This window comes from Chiloscyllium plagiosum, chromosome 21 (assembly GCF_004010195.1).
Source record: "Chiloscyllium plagiosum isolate BGI_BamShark_2017 chromosome 21, ASM401019v2, whole genome shotgun sequence".
NCBI lineage: Eukaryota > Metazoa > Chordata > Chondrichthyes > Orectolobiformes > Hemiscylliidae > Chiloscyllium > Chiloscyllium plagiosum.
Genome location: NC_057730.1, coordinates 20,987,038 through 21,000,588, shown reverse-complemented (window position 1 = coordinate 21,000,588; position 13,551 = coordinate 20,987,038). Strand labels below are relative to the sequence as shown.

Sequence of the window (13,551 nt, the reverse complement as noted above, 5' to 3'; positions counted from 1 at the left end):
TCTCTCTGTTCCCCCCCACCACTCTTAACCAAAGCACTGTCATTTATAACCCCAAAGTGACCAGCAGCCCTCTAATAAACTTTCTCAAAGAGTCATTTCTTCAGCTGAAAGTCTTAGAGTGACTCCTCTGAACACTTGAAGGGCATCTTAGTAGAGCCTATTGTGTTCCTTACCCTCATGCTGCACTACTTCAGGCAATAATCAGGAACAGCAGTCCTGTGTTCATTTCTATTATCCCAACACCCTTGGGCACCCTACCTGAAGGCAGCTAATTCTAAGATAACTAGAATCTCTGCCAGGATTATTATTATAATCAGTTACACAAAGCTGCAAGCTGCAACTAAGCAACCATGGTAATAGCCTTTAGTACATATTAGTGCACTGACTCCTAAGTGAATGGACAAAGAATAATTTGCTCATGGTCGAAACATCCAGGTGACTTTGCATCAATGCAAGCAAAACTGCAGGCACTAGTTTGCAATGCCATCATTAGTGGAGGGGCAGCTGCATTGAAAATAAGTAGTGTGAAATAAGAAGCAGGCCTGTCCCACCAATATCATTTGTGAATGGGATATGATGAAAACAATAAGCAGTCAATGGATTCATGTAAATACAAATGTCTATATGTACTATCTCCTTCAGGTGTAAGTGTCTTTAAAGGAGAGTAAAAGAAGGCAAATTTGTTCACTCACAGCCCTTCAAAAGCTCGAAGCAAGAATATTTCCTCACAGTTAACTTCAATGGTCGTTAATAAAACTCGGTTCGCACATTTACTGTTCTAAATAGATTTTTGCTTCCTACCCAGATATAGTATGTAATTTTCTGGTAAACTAAACGTACAACAATACAATCCAAGCAGAATTTGTTACCAGAAAGTAACAACTTCCAACATTTCGCTCATCATTTTGATAAGAGATTGACCTTAATTATGGAGTATTGCTGATGAAATGCTACAATAAATGGGTTCATGTTTCAGAATATTCAGAGACAGATTATGTACTAATTCAAAGTACAGATGCTGGAAATCTGAAATTAAAAAACAGAAATTTCTGAAAATACACAGCAGGTCTTGCAGCACAGTGAACAGACAATGTTTCAGTTTGTGACCTTTCACTAGATTGGTTTTTAATACCACTATATTCACTTCTGTCCTGGACTAAACGTCCAAAACAAATTGCTTAGCAGGTCCTCTCAATTACAAAATTCAATCTGAGCAGTGCGAGTCAAATGAGAAATATCCAAGGGCAGTCATTTTCCCACAGCCTAATCATCCAGTCTCGAAGTTTGATAATCTACATAACCCCGATCACTGTACGTCCAGTCACCTTCTCTGCCAGTAACCTCAGACTCTGTGTTCTCATAGCTCTATAGATGTGGAAGTGTTTTGAAAATGATAGGTCTGTTCTGCAGTCCAGCCAGTGAGGTATTGAGATTGACATCACAAAAACAGATTTTAGCTGTTTATTGATATCTATTCAACCTTGATGGAAGATGGATCCAGCTGTTAGTCTTAATATTACATCCAGATTTACATTGGCAGCTTATTCCTTCTCATACGCATCATCACATTTAACTCAAGGCAGAGTGAGATAAGACACCAGCTGGCATGAGTGAGAAGGCTAGGCAGAAAACAATAAGGAAGAGGAGACAGGTTTTTGTCATTAACTCCCTACATGGTGAGCTCTTAAAGAGGCCAAGTGATTCCCTTGCCTGGATGAAGTGGTGATGTTCCACTGATGAAATGGAATAAAATTGCCTATGTAACTCTGGATACAATATTAAAACCAACAGATGAGTAGACATCAGTAAACAGCTGAAATCTGTTTTTCTGCGATATCAATTTCAATCCCTTTGTTTAGGAAATTCCAGTTATACTCCTTTAAAGTATGTTGGGACATTTTTCCCCATGTAATACTATTTGTAATTGGAAATTGTTGTGGCTAGAGCAGACAAATTAAAGACTAATGGCCTCCAATGCATTTCAAGTGCATCAAGGTAGTCAAGTCATGGAATCTTACAATATAGCATACTATCGGAGGGGCCTCTGAGTGACAGAATTTACATACATTTGGAAAGGCAAGAACTGATTAGGGATAGTAAACATGGCTATGTATGTGGAAAATCATGTCTGACTAACTTGATTGAGTTTTTTAGATTAGATTAGATTAGATTCGATTAGATTAGAAACATGGCTATGTATGTGGAAAATCATGTCTGACTAACTTGATTGAGTTTTTTGAGGAGGTGACAAAGATGATTGATGAAGGCAGAGCAATCAACATTATCTATATGGATTTCAGCAAGGTTTTTGACAAGGTTCAACATGGTTAGCAAGGTTATATTAAATGGAATCCAAAGGGAGCCAAGCAACTGGGTACAACATTGGCTCGAAGCTAGGAGACAGAGGATGGTGGTATAGGGTTGTTTATCAGACTGGGGGCCTGTGACCAGTGGAGTGCCACAAGGATTGGTGCTGGGTCCACTGCTTTTTACCATTTATATAAATAATTTGGATATGAATTTAGAAGGTATGGTTAGTGAGTTTGCAGATGATTCCAATATTGGTGTGCAGTGGTCAGCTAAGAAGGTTATCTACAAGTACAAAGGGACCTTGATCAGATGGTCCAATGGGCTAAGGAGTGGCAGATGGAGTTTAATTTAGATAAATGTGAGGACTTGCATTTTGCTAAAGCACACTAAGGCAGAACTTAACGGTAGGGCCCTGGGGAGTACGGCCGAAAGTAGAGATCTTGGAGTGCAACTGCTTGGTTTGTTGAAAGTGGAGATGCAGATAGACAGGGTGGTGGTCACTTGCCTTTATTGGTAACGCTGAAGAGGTGCTAGTGTTGAACTGGGGTGTACAAAGTTAAAAATCACACAATAACAGATTATAGTCCAACAGGTTTATTTAGAAGTATTAGCTTTTGGAGCACTGCTCATCTAGCTACCTAACAAAGGAGCAGTGCTCCGAAAGCTAGTACTTCCAAATAAACCTGTTGGATGATAACCTGGTGTTGTGTGATTTTTAACTTTATTGGTCAGTGCATTGAGTATATGTGTTGGGAGGTCACGTTGTGGCTGTACAGGACATTGGTTAGGCCACGTTTGGAATTCTGTATTCAATTTTGATCTCCTTGCTATAGGAAGGATGTTGTGAAACCTGAAAGGGTTCAGAAAAGATTTACAATGATGTTGCCAGGGTTGGAGGGTTTGAGCTAAAGGGAGAGGCTGAATAGGCTGGGGCTATTTTCCCAGAGGCCAAGGGCTGGTCTTAAAGAAGTTTATAAAATCATATGGGGCATAGATAGGGTGAATAGCTAAGGTCTTTTCCCCAAGATAGGAGAGTCCAAAACTAGGGGGCATAGGTTAAAGGTGAGGGGGGGAAAGATTTTAAAGGGACCTAAGGGGCAATTCTTTTCAAACAGAGGATGGTATGCTTATGGAATGAGCTGCCAGAGGAAATGGTGGAAGCTCATTTCAATTGAAAAGGCATCTGGATGGGTATAAGAATAGGAAGGGTTTAGAGGGGTATGGGCCAAGTGTTAGCAAATGGGATTAGATCAGTTTAGGATATTTGGCTGTTATAGACGAGTTGGACCAAAGGGTCTGTTTCTATGCTGTACTTCACCATGACTTTCTGACACTTTCCACATCATATAACTCACTGTATAATTATTTTTTTTAACGTCTGCTTTGGTTCTTCTGCAATTATTGCTAATTGAGGAAGTGTACAGGCGGGGTACGTTAACCACATTTGAAAGACATTCGGACAGGTAATTGACATGTATAGGAAACATTTATAGTCACATGGGCCAAACGCAGACAAATGGGACTAGTTCGGCTTAGGAAAGCTGGTCAGCATGGACGAGTTGGGCTGAAGAGTCTATTACCACACTCTATGACTCTATTTGCATCCCCCTCAACCCCACCTTATTTACTTACTGCAATCCCACATACTACTACTGTTCCAAATGTACCATACCTGCACTGACTGTTCTCGGAAACCACATTAGATCTAAAATAAGATTAAAATCAGAACTTAGAAGCCATTAACAGCATTCACCATAGTTTATGACAGTCACTTTTTAAACCCAACCTTCACTGATCTTGAGGGCACAGAGTTTAGTTAAAAGATCCCAGGGCTGGCAAATAGTAAATACAAATAGATGAGTTCTACATTTTTACAACAATTTTTTTAAAAAGTTAAATCCTTTCCTCATTCTATAGTTCACTGGGACCGAAGCAAAACTCGATTTAGCAAACTTAACCACCAGTACAATCTCCTCAGCAAACAATTTCCTCAGCAAAATATCCACCACATGAGAACTTACCTCACTACTGACTGCTCTCTCAAAAGATACAAAACAATTTCAAACAGCACACTTCAAACCATCAGATTTGAACAGAATATGTAGGCTGGTTTTTAACATGAAAGGCAGCAATAGAGACAAGATCGCAACCGCACGAATACACTTCCTGGTTAATTTGTTGAATATGGCAGTACTCTTTCTATTTAACTCTTTGAGTCCCTAAACATATCAGTAGAGTTTCAGATTGAGCATTGTTTACTGACATTTTTTTTCTAATTAACTACTAAATTCTTAACTTGCAGAGTTTTAAACAGTCCATTACAAAATTATCTAGAATTATTAACAAAGTATTGGGGAGAAGAATGGTCACCAGATACCAGAATGATTCTTGTTCTCACTTTCTGCATTTCTCACAGATTTGAAGATATGAGGTTCCGTGTAATACCAATAGAAATTTCACAGGACTAACTGCATGCATCAGACACCATGGCAACCAGCTGCTCTCACTGTGCGTCTGGAAGTTAAATTCCAAATGATGGAGGACTTTGGTTGCTAGAATGGTGCAGCCATTGAGCAGAGCTACTAAAATCTCACAACTGTAGATCTCGAAAATGACATCCATGCATACGGAGTCAACTCCTCAAAAGTTGCTGATGAAGCACAGACCAAACCAAGGTTTCCACATTGCAATTTGACGTTGTTTGGAACCAGTCATGTCAACTGCAAACATATACCAACGCCAGAGAGATGGGCAAATGAGGCAGAGTGAACACAGAATGAAAGAGGAATACAAAGAGAAAGGAAAAAAAAGAAAATTAGTATTAAAAAGAGAAGGGAAGAAATGGGGAAATAGAGAAAAAAAAACTCTAGTTCTACAAGGAATGATTAAATTAGTCAACTGTGCCTAGTCTGGTTCAGTTGGCAGCACTTTGCCAGAGTCAGAAGGTTGTGGATTCTCGTCCTCTCCAGACAACTGCTGTATTTCCCACACTACACAAACAACTATATTTCAAAAGAACTTCAATGGTAAAGTGGTTTGGGGCACCTGGAGTGATGAACATTGTTATAAAAATGCAAATTTGACTTTTCTCATCTCTTCCTGCCATTCAAACGGTTTTGGATTAGTTCTAGAAAAGACAATAATGTCCTCTGGTTCACCATCTGGCACTTTTGGAATATAGATGAGTCTATGAAATTGCAGGACAGGGCTTGGGTTCGATGTCTGATCCTTGTATAGTTAAATCATACCCAAATGTTTGGTCAGGTAAGATCCTAATTTGTGTCAGTGTCCTAGATGAGAGACGAAGAATAAATCAAAGTTAGCAAGGGCTGCTACTCCTAATTGCAGTCCAGTAAGCAATTGGAAATTTTATGTGTAAGGACACTGGAGCAGAGTGAGGAAGGGATTCTACAGAAATCAATTATGGCTACAATTATACAACAAACTGAATATTGACAGATTTGGCTTGGCTTTGGTAGCTGCCTCCCAGGTGATACCAAGTTGTGCTTTTCTAAATTTATTCATGAAGTTTCTAAATAAGGATTTTACTTCTCTTTGAATTCATATACTACCGCTGCTACATGCATGCTTCAGTCTATGATTTTCCTAATTGAACAGTCTGTTGATATTCAGTCTCCAAGATCACAAAATAGATTTATTTTGGATCAGGCACAGCACCAGTGACACGGTATCCAAAGCAAGTCAACACTAAGAGGTTATTTCTAGTCAGGCAGATATATGTGTACGACTGATGCTTTCCTGGGTCCCGAGATCTATGTGAAGGATTGAAATTTCTGCTTAGTTACGTTGTTGGTGGGAAGCTACTAATGACTCTCATTTTTCATATTCACAAGATTGTGAAACTGTCTTATCAGAACATCAAAGATGTAACTGTGTTAGTGCTAAATATTGTCATACTCCACATATGCAGAAACTAAAATCAAGCAAATTGAAATTCTGAGTATAAATAGTCCTCATTCTTATTTTGCTCAGATACTTGTCCAATTTTCTAATTCTGTATTCCACAAGTTGCAGATTTTATGCAAATTTTGATTTCAAGCAAACAAAACATATGCATCCCATCACATACTTCACACTGAAGAATTGAGGTGTCAAGACCGGTTTGTCAAGCAGTACCAAATGTATAAAGAGATGTAAATCCCAGGTAATTGGAATACTGCCATTATAGCAATGTCTTCCAATCCTCAGGAGAAACATAGGGCAAATGTAGAGCGTAGGAGGGGAAGTAGGCCATTTGGCCTTTTGAACCTATTCCACGATTCATTAAGATCATCGTTAATTTGATTGTTGTCTCAGTTCTATTTTCCTGTTCGCCTCCCATTACCCTCAACTCCTTTGTCTATTAAAAAGCTAACTCTGCCTTGAATTAACCTAATGATCTAGCCACCACTGCTTTCTGGAAAACTGCTGTTTCTTCTATTTTCTTCTATTTGTCTTCTATTTTCAAATCAAAAAGTCAACAAGGGACTGAATGGTTTATGATATAGTGCTTTTAATTCAGCAGCTGCATTCAAGCCTAGCATAGGTTGATCGAATTGAAATTCTTGATTTTTTTTCAAAATGTGCAAAATTAGCTCAGGCAGACTAAACTCAGATTCCCTCAGGAAAATGTTATCTATTTTTCAGCACAATGTCAATGCTAGAAAACAGGATACTTTTACAACTTGCGACATATTTTGGTCAACAACGAATGTTTCCATGTCAGGTATAGCACAAAAGTAAACTTCCCTCTAATCTCCAATTCAGAATCCAAGAATGAGGGAGCTCTCGATGCCGGTTGCATGGAGAATCAAAGGTAAAGGAAAAGGTATGATTGCAGGTTAGTGATGGGGTTGATTGTTACCAGAACATAAAAGGGACAGAATGTGCAAATGTCATATTGTACCAAGGAACCATCAAATGTAGGGAAATTTGATAATAGAATAAATTTAAAGGCTTTGTATGTTAATTCATGACGCAGTTGGAATAAAGCAAACAAACTGATGTTGCAAATTGAGGTAAATTAATATCATGTTATAGTCATTATAGAACGGTGGTTACAATGAAGTCAAAACTCGGAACATAACATTAAGGAGTATTTGACCTTTCGGAGAGCCGGGAGGGATGGAAAAGATGGTGGAGTAGCCCTGTTCATAAGAAATGAAATGAGGACAGTTGAGAGAAATGATCTAGGCTTGGATGATGTTGAGTTTGGGCAGACATAAAAGAAAAAGCAAGGGAAAGAAGACATTGGTAGGAGTAGCATGCAGACCTCCAAATAGTAGCCACTCTGTGGGAAAGGCAACAAATCAACAAATAATAGTATCATGTTAAAAGAATACAGCAAAAGTTATTTAATAATTACTTTAATCTTTGTGTTTATTGGGTTAATCATAATTAAAGGATAGCTACAACAAAAAAATTCACAGTGCATTAGGGATAATTTCCTAGAGAAAGATGTCATAGAGCCAACCAGGCAGCAGTTTATCTTGGATCTAGTAATGGGAAATGAGGCAGGTTTAATACATGACCTCACAGTAAAAGATTCCCTCGGAAGTAATGATCATAACATAACAGCATTTAATATTCAGTTTGAAAATGAGCAATTTGAATCAGAAACAACTGTCTTTAAATAAAGGTAATTACAATGAACTGACAATAGCGTTAGCAGATATGATAGTAAACGAACAGTGGCAGATGTTTAAAAAGGCAATTCATGACTTTCAGCAAAAATACACCCAGTGAGAAGGGAAGGTTCTAAAGAGAGGGATAAACCAACCACAGCTAATCGAGGAAGTTAGGAAGAGTATCAAGTTGGAAGTAAAAACATAGAAGGAGTCCAAAGTCAGTGATAGCCTTCAAGACTGGGATAAATTTAGCAGAGGATAACTAAAAAGATAATAGAGACACAGAAAATAAACCAGGAGAGAAAACTAGTAAAGGAGTATAAAAACTGACAATAAGAACTTCTTAACACACTTATATAAAAAAGGAAGAGATGTCAAATGAACATAGGCCCCCTTTGAAAATGAATTGTGGGAGTTGGTTTTGGGGAACAAGGAAATGGTAGAGGGTCAAACAAACATTTCTCATTAGTCTTTACAGTGGAAAATACTTCAAACATTCCACTGTCGCTAAAGGATACTGGGGAGACTAAGCTCCATGATTAAAAACAAAGCTAATGGCCATAAGTAGTTATGTTCCCTGGCCCTGATGGCTTGTATCCTCAGATCCTAAAAGAGACAGCTACAAAGATAATGGATACATTGCTTATAATTTTCCAAAAAGTTTGGATTGTGGAGAAGTACCACAGGGCTGGAAAGCTATTAACATGACACCCTGTTCAAAAAGGGAGAGAGACAAGAAGTGGGTAACTATAGGCTATTTTTGAATAAGTATCAGAATCAATTAAGGAAGCAATAGCAAAATATTTGGAAAATCAGAATCTAAATCGCCAGTCACCATGACTTCATGAAAGGGAAATTGTGTCTAACTTATTACAGTCTTTCAAGGAAGTCTCAACCAGAGTGGGCAGAGGGGAACCAGTGAATGTACTGTATTTGGACTTTGAGAAGGCATTCAAAAAGATACTTCATAAAAGATTAAAGTTATAAGATAAGAGCCCATGGTTCTGGAGGCAGTATAATGGCATGGAGAGAGAATTGGCTCAGGGACAGGAACAGAGAGTGGGGATAAGGGGTTCTTTTTCAGGTTGGTGCCTGTGACCAGTGGGGTTCCACAGGGATCAGTGCTGGGACTGGGACTGTTTGTAATGCATATTAAAGACTTGGAGGAAGGAAGCCAAATTTGCAGACGACACAGAAAGTAGGTGGAAAGGCATGTTTTGAGAGGGACACAAAACAGTTTAAAGAAAGATATTGATAGGTTAAATAAGTGGATACAAGTTGGCAAATGGAGTGTAGTGTGGGAAAATGCAAACTTATTCATTTTGGAAGGGAGAAGAAAAAAACAGAATATTATTTAAATTGAGAAATACTACTGAAAGCTAAAACACAAAAAGTGACTTGTGGGTACTTGCAAACAAAACATAGACAGCTAGCACAAACGTGCAACGGGTAATCAGGAAAGGTAATGGAGTGTTAGCCCTGATTTTAAGGAGATTGGAGTATTGGAGTGGGCATGTCTTACGGCAACTGTACAAGTTAGTGAGTTTTGAGAAGATTTATAGCTCAGGTTGAGGTTCTGGATACAAGTTTGCTCATGGAGCTGGAAGAATCATTTTCAGACGTTTCATCATCATACTAGGTAACATCATCAGTGAGCCTCCAGTGACGCACTGTTGATAGTGACCCACTTTCTATTTACGTGTTTAGGTTTTCTTGGGTTGGTGATGTCATTTCCTGTTCTTTTTCTCGAAGAGCAGTAAATGAGATCCAAGTCAACGTGTTTGTTGATTGAGTTCTAGTTGGGATGCCATGCTTCTAGGAATTCTTGTGCATCTCTCTGTTTGGCTTGTCCTAGGATGGATGTGTTGTCCCAGTCGAAGTTTTCTTCTTCCTCATCTGTATGTAAGGATACTAGTGAGAGAGACTCATGTCATTTTGTGGCTCGTTGATGTTCATGTATCCTGGTGGCTAGTTTTCCGCCCTTTTGTCCAATGTAGTGTTAGTTACAGTTCTTGCAAGGTATTTTGTAAATGACATTAGCTTTGCTTGTTGTCTATGGGGTCTTTCAAGTTCATTAGCTGCTGCTTTAGTGTGTTGGTGGGTTTGTGGGCTACTATGATGCCAAGAGGTCTGGCAGTCATTTCCGAATTGTCTTTGATGTAGGGAAGAGTGGTTAGGATTTCTGGACATGTTTTGTCTGCTTGTTTGGGTTTGTTGCTGAGGAATTGGCGGACTGTGTTCATTGGGTACCTGTTCTTTTTGAATACAACAGGCACAAAATTGAGCAGACCCTTAAAGGTCAAAATCTTTGCATTATTACATGAGTTATGGGTAAGTTGGCATAGAGCAAATCAGTTTAAAGTGAATGTCTGGCTCAAAGACTGGTGTGGGGAAAGAAGGGTTCTGGTTAATGTGCCACAACCACCAGTGCTGCGGAAAATGGGATCTGTAGTGGTGAAACTCTCTCTATCCAAACCATGTTGGGGTTGGCACTCTTTTGAGCCACGTAATCATGGAAGCAAAGAGGATTTTAAAGAAAGTAGTGGTGGCGAGTAATCAAATTGGGAAGATGTGGTAAATCAAAGCGTAGAGGCAAAGCAAAAGAGTAAGGTATTATTATGAGAAATGATAGACTATGACAGGAAGGGTTAGACAGTACAAATCCACAGACTAGAGGATGGAAAAGGATAAAAGTTTGAAATTAAAGAGTTTGTAGCCGAATGCATGTAACATTCAAAACAAAACAAATGAATTGACAGCACAAATAGAAATACATAAGTTTGACCTAAGAGCCAATACAGAGTTATGGCTGCAATGTAGATTAGTACTTGAATACTGAAGGGATGTTTAGGAAAGACAGAAAGCGAGGAAAAGTTGGTTGCATATCTGTGTTTGTCAATGAGCTTGTCAGAAAGGCATGGTGATAATCATAGGAGACTTTAATCAACACAAATTAGGAAAGTCAGATGGGCAATGGAAGCCGAGGCGAGTTCATAGATTCTATCCCAAGAATATTCTAATGAGAGCACATCTACATCCAATCAGACAGCTGGCTATACCATGCTTGTAATTATGCAATGAGATTGGATTAATTAATTATCCTATAGTGAAGATGTCCCCAGGTAGTAGTCACCATATTAGGTTGGAATTTTACATTCAGTTGGAGAAAAATGTGAGTGTCTGAGATAATATTTTTTAACATAAATAAGGGCAATTATAATGGCATGAATTGGCAAATTAGGTTAAAGGACACGTCAATATAGATGTAGTAGTAGGCATTACAGGAGATATTTCAAAATACACAGAATAGGTATAGAATAGAAGATCAGACAAAATATAAGAACAGCAAGGAATGACTTAAAAAATAACAATGCAGAAATTAGAGTTTGAGAGACAATAAGCCAAAAATATAAAAACAGACAGTAAGAGTTACTATAAATATTTTTAAAAAGAGCAAAGTTAATAAAGATAACATTGTCCCTATGGAAAGTAAGTTTGGAGACCGATAATGGAAAATAGAGATGATAAATTAATTAAACAGTTATTTTGCATCTGTCTTCACTATAAAGGATTAAGTAACATTCCAGAAACAGCTACATTTCAGGAAATGAAAGGGAGGGAGGAGTTCACTAAAATTACAATCACCAAAGAATTGATACTGTGGAAATTGTTGGAGCTGCAGGCTGACAAGCACCCACATCCTGATGGCTTTCTTCCTAGGATCTTAAAGAAGTTGCTAGTAAGATAGTTAATGCATTGGTTTCAGTTTTCCAAAATTCACTAGCTTCAGGGAATATAGCAAATGAACACCTTTATTTAATAGGGGAGGGAACCAAAGCAGGAAACTACAGGCTATTTGTTTGAACATCTTTTGTAGGGAGAAGGTCATAAGGAAAGTGTTAGAAGCTAATAAAGAAAAAGGTTTTAGCAGGGCACTTGGATATGCTCAAAGTAATCAGGTAGAGTCAATATAGTTGTGAAAGGGTAATCACATTCAACCAAGCCATTGAAGTTCTTTGAAGAAGTAACGTGTGTGGATAAAGGGGAACTGTTGGATGTACAGTGTGGTTATTATCCAAGCTGATAGTACTACTAGGCCAGGCAGAATGAAATCTGGCTTGATTGATTTCTTTGTTTTATTTAACATGTTGATCATTCACTGAAACATTGGGATACAAAGCTTCAACTTAACAATAACACAGAAGATTATCACTCAAAAAAGAAAAACAAACAAACTAAGCTTTCTAAATATAGAACACAGTTTGAAAGATCTTAAAACACACAGTAAAAGAAAGTTTAATCTATTCCCAAAACTATCACTTTACAACAGTGCAAATCAAGATAAATTACTCTTCTGGATCAATTTTTTACGTTCAACTTAATTGCTAATCCCCTATTCAGTCCTGTGAACTGTGACCTCTTCCTAAATGAAACTGAAAGCTTAGTCTTTTAATAATCTGACAATTTCTAACCTAACAATTTTGGTTTGGAACTTACACAAGGTAAATGTATTTTCCCTTTTCACAAGAAATTGTTCTATACAAATTTCTTGGACTCTCCCACCAGGAGGAAACAACCTGTCTGCATTTAACCTGCTAAGTCCCCTAAGAATCTTGTATGCTCTAATAGGGTTGCCTCATATTCTTCTAAATTTCAATGAGTACACACACAACTAACCTCCTCACCACCCTCTCATCATAAACAGTTTCGCCATACCTGGTGTCAACCTACTGAATCTTCTCTGGACTGCCTACAATGCCAGTATATCTTTCCTTAGGTAAAGGTCCCAAAACTGTTCACAGAGTTCCAGCTGTGGTCTGACTAGTGCCTTGAAATGTTTTAGCAAGACTCCCCTATTTTAATATTCCATTCCTTTTGAAATAAAGGCCAAATTTCCATTATCCAACTCTAATACCTACTGAATTTGAACGCTAGCTTTTTGAGATTTAGGCACAAAGACTCTGAAATCTCTCTATTATGTAGTGTCTGCAGTCTACTTAGATACTATTCAACTCATTTATTCATCCTGGCGAAGTACATAATCTCACATTTTCCCACAGTAAATTCTGTAGTGATTGTTACAAGGTCAGCCAGCTGAAGTTAAGAGTATGAATTTGGTGAAATCAGTTATGAAAGATTTACCTAGATGAGCGTACTTTTTCAATTATAAAATGGTTGCCTGACAGAAGTCCTAACCAAAAATCTGAAAGTCTTCCAAGAAGGTTGAGGAACTATCAGAAGAGTCCAGGCAGATTTGAATATTAACCAGGAAACAATTCTGCGATTCTGCAAGGCCAGTTCAGTGATATTTGTTTTATGGACAAAGTAGAGAGAGAAATCAGAAGGCTGGAAAGTGAAGGAATCATCAAACTAGGCATTCACAGAATGGGCAGCATTGGGTCATACTGATTTTCAAGTATGTGGATGTACCTACTAGAGAAGGTGCAAAACTTGATCTACTCTTGGGAAATAAGGCAGGGCAGGTGACTGAGGTGTCAGTGGGGGAGCACTTTGGGGCCAGCGACCATAGTTCTATTCGTTTTAAAATAGTGATGGAAAAGATAGACCAGATCTAAAAGTTGAAGTTCTAAATTGGAGAAAGGCCAATTTTGAC

At 38.2% G+C, this 13,551-nt stretch overlaps 1 protein-coding gene across 9 annotated transcripts in view; it reads right to left on the bottom strand.

Annotated features, from left to right (window-relative positions):
* The window catches only part of capn15 (calpain 15), a 305,948-nt gene that overhangs the window by 92,017 nt on the left and 200,380 nt on the right, over positions 1 to 13,551 (bottom strand). Inside the window, exon 1 of one of the 9 annotated variants that reach the window (XM_043711454.1) lies at positions 4,332 to 4,457. The exons of 7 other annotated variants lie outside the window; for them this stretch is intronic. The gene's annotated coding sequence lies outside the window, so the exon portion shown is untranslated. Of the gene's footprint in view, positions 1 to 173; positions 193 to 4,331; positions 4,458 to 13,551 lie in introns of those variants that run through there. One more of the 9 variants, XM_043711456.1, reaches the window with a different exon arrangement.